A 3,770-nucleotide genomic window follows, 5' to 3' on the forward strand; every position below is an offset into this window, starting at 1 on the left:
ATTTAATTTAAGTAAGTTCATTACATTTGTGTGCCTTTATGTTATCTTCAATAGTTCATATTATGTCAAAAATCTCAGTCTATTTTCTCTTTAAATTAATTCAATTTGTTAAAGAAATTTAACTTCAGGATGATTCTAGAAATTGTTTAAAGCGTTGGTTTCAACTTTTCGCTTTGGACAGTAAGAAGTGGTCTCATTTTTTTGTTTAATAAGAATGAATTTATATAATTATATCTATAAAATTCATTCGAGATCTCCTTTTGTTTCAAATTACTATTATTCTTACCTATTCGTTTATCCAGTATAAACCTCGTAACTGGATCAACCTAAGAAATGTAGTTGAAATTGTATTAACCATTCACCGTGATAGTGTATACCCAGATTGCTATAACTGGCTCAGAAAATTAAGATGGCAATCTGCAATGGTGGCAGATTTAGTCCCAACGTAACTTTCTCAAATAAAAATCTCTTGCATAAACAAATTAATTGAGGATACGAGGATACCTTCCATTATTGAGCATTTGAATTCATAAAATGAATGGTCATTACTGTTGTTCGCATCTTTAATGAATTAGAATAATAAGATACTTTGAATTTATTGTTGAGCAATTGAAATCAATTTTTATATATAAAATTGAAACTTAAACCTACAAACACGACAAAACGAACCAGATAAATATTGAGAAGTAGCAGACAAAACATCGAGAGAGAAAACTCAATCTAACACGGAAAAATGGGTAACCATAATGAATAATTAAAGAGTTATGCTGCACAAATCAAAAGACTACGAAACGTAAAACTAAACAATATGGACACTTCTTCAACAAAAATAAAAAACAATGTGGACACCTCAATTTCGTGGGTTAGATACTATGAGAGACAAAAAAGAAATAAGTACATTATAAAATACAAGTAGACAATTAAAAAAAATTGAACTTAAAACAAAACCATAATTATCTTGTAGAATGAAAAAAAAAGATTTTCAAAGATGATCTAAATCTAATGGTGTACTGTATTGCCAATTCTTCTTTGTCCTAGCTCCTTTCCTTTCTCAATAGACGCACATTCTATTCTTTTTTTTCATAGATTCTCAACGAGTTCATCTTGTGAAGTAAATTATTTTTACAAATTCTTTCGTCTTTCTTTGAGAACTTGATATGTTTTTATTAAAATAATAGATATTTTAAATAAATTTAAGAACGTCAAAATTAAAAATAGTTTTATAGTCTCAAAATTTTATATAACTTAAGATAGATCTTATACCTCTAAAATACCACACTTATCTTTAGAGAGTATCAATCTGAAAAATTAAAACTACAATAAGAAAGTACGAAACGTAAAAGAAAAAACTAAATAATCTTATGACACGTCTACTTTTCCATGTAACGTAAATGGCATTTCCCCGCCCGTAGGGCGGGGATCATGCCTAGTAACCTTACATATCAAAATTATCTCTCTCTGAAACAAAACTAGAAATTTCAACACCGAGTAATTTTGTGGTTCAAGCATTCGATCACAGAAACCCTAATCCCCACTTACAAATCTCATCTTCTTCCACTTCTATTTTGTTGCAGAATCTCATACTCAAGTATAAGAGATGTTGATATGATACTCAAAACCAAAACCTCGATTTGAATCAAAACGAAATATGGTTAGTGGCTTCTATTCAAGTCCTGAAACTTCAGAGAATTTCATCCGGCGGCGACAATAAAGTAGTTCCAACTCTCAACTAAGAATGGATTATGTACGAATTTAGTATTATCTAACACCTTTATGATAATTTTTTATGCTCGAACTAGTGATATGGAATCTGCTCAGAAGGTGTTCGATAAAATGTCTGGAAAAAATGCAACCACATGGAATTGTATCATGTCTCGTGATATGGGATCTGCTCGGAAAGTGTTCGATAAACCGTGAATTGCTCCATGTTTTGCTCGATTAAGCACTGACTTATTATTCATTTATTGTTATTCTTCGCCCTCGCCAGGATTCTAGTCCTGAAAGACCAAAGGGTCGGGATGCAAGTTAACACTTTGATTTCTAAAACTCAATATTCATTTGATGTTGCAATTTGTAATGTGCAGATTTCATCCTATCTTAATTGGTTTATTGTACAGACACATAAGTAGCAAGCTTGGAGAAGACATTGTTGCATAATAGGGAAGACTATGGTTCTTACAGGACCGGCGAAGATTCACATAGAACGTGTCAGCAGAGCTAGTTCTTGGATGAGTGGGAAACCAGAAACAGTTCTTGCAATGAAGAAGACTACCCAAGAAGTTGTATATCATCAGTGAACTATCAAGTGAGTGCTTATTTATAGATTGTGAGGCAAATCATGTTATATGATTATGAGCATTATAAGATCTATATGTCAATATTTAATTGAATTATATGTATGGTTGTTGACTGTTGTAGTACGAATCTAACTTCAGATGTCTGCCATGTTTTTGATTACGTACAAATAAAAAATTCAATAGCTTGGAGTTCGATTTTTTCAATATGTTTTAAAAATCAAAACGTTTTTTCTGTTTGATATAAACCAAATGAATATACTTTTGGTAGTTTGATAAGGTGTTCTTTTCTGTTCTTTATAGGAAAGTAAATTCGTTTAAATTTCGAATTTAGTTAGGAAGCTAGTGTTTCAAGAAGTCTATTGCCTGATCTTTTTTCTTGGTATATTTGGCCCAGATGTTTGTATAGTTGGTATTGCTCGTACACCAATGGGAGGATTTCTTAGTACTCTATCATTCCTACCAGCCACCAAGCTTGGTGCCATAGCTATCCAGAGTAAGCTTATATTGGATCGAATATCACTTTTTTTTATCTGCGAGTACATCCAACAGAACTCTGAAATGGTCACTTTTAATCTGCAGGTGCTCTTAAGAGGGCAACTGTTGACTCATCTTTTGTGCAATAGGTCTTCTTTGGTAACGTCCAGAGTGCAAATTTGGGCCAAGATCCAGCTCGACAAGCTGCGATTGGGGCTGGGATACCTAATATTGTTGTCTGCACCACAATTAACAAAGTTTGCGCATCAGGGATGAAAGGTGAGGTTCCTATCTTCTGGGGAGTGGGAACTATATTTTCTTGTCTGACATGTGAATAAAATGCACATAACATTTTCGTCTTGGTCATACAACAACAATGCTTGCAGCACATATTTTGAAGTTTGGATTCTTGAGAAATTTGTACGTTGGAAGTGCTTTAGTTAAAGGGTTTACCAGGTCTTGCTTACTTGATAATGCTAAGAAGATGTTTGAACAGATGAGATAAAGAAATGTTGTTTCTTTGAGTGGTTGCAAGGTTGGATTGGTAAAGCAAAAGAGAGGAGAGGGTGTTGCATAATGTTTTATATACCAGAGACAAGAGACTCAGTTGGCATAAACATTGATACTTATGTAGTTCTTCTAAGTGTGCTTTTGCCGAGTTTTCGATTCCGGATGTAGGAAGGCCAAAGGGAAGGGAGGTTCATGAGTTTGTGCTCACAAGCTCTTTGATGGATTTGAATGTCGCAATTTCAAACTCAATTTGCTATAAATGTTGAATTAGAGATGTTATATAAACTACTATTGTTATTGTCTTGGTGGGATTATTAACGATTAATCGTTTGAACGGTTGTCCTTTTTTTTCTTATTCTTCTGATGCAAGAAAGGAATGAGTTGTTGGTCAATCTTTTTTTCTTCTCTCTAGTTTTTTTTTCAAAAAGGATCCATATCGCGATTTTATAAGATAAATGATGAAATCAATTCGAAACTCAAGATTTCACA

The 3,770-nt window shown here is 33.0% G+C and overlaps 1 long non-coding RNA gene across 1 annotated transcript; it reads left to right on the forward strand.

Annotated features, from left to right (window-relative positions):
- The first annotated feature begins 1,843 nt into the window (after positions 1 to 1,843).
- LOC147562814 (uncharacterized) lies at positions 1,844 to 3,770 on the forward strand. Its single transcript, XR_015236097.1, has 5 exons — positions 1,844 to 2,012; positions 2,118 to 2,305; positions 2,692 to 2,790; positions 2,877 to 3,050; positions 3,158 to 3,770. It is a non-coding gene; the product is annotated as an uncharacterized LOC147562814 (long non-coding RNA).

The sequence above is a fragment of the Eschscholzia californica genome, unplaced genomic scaffold (assembly GCF_041429995.1).
Source record: "Eschscholzia californica isolate CP2 unplaced genomic scaffold, dmEscCali1.0.p SCAF_1, whole genome shotgun sequence".
Taxonomy (NCBI): Eukaryota; Viridiplantae; Streptophyta; class Magnoliopsida; order Ranunculales; family Papaveraceae; genus Eschscholzia; species Eschscholzia californica.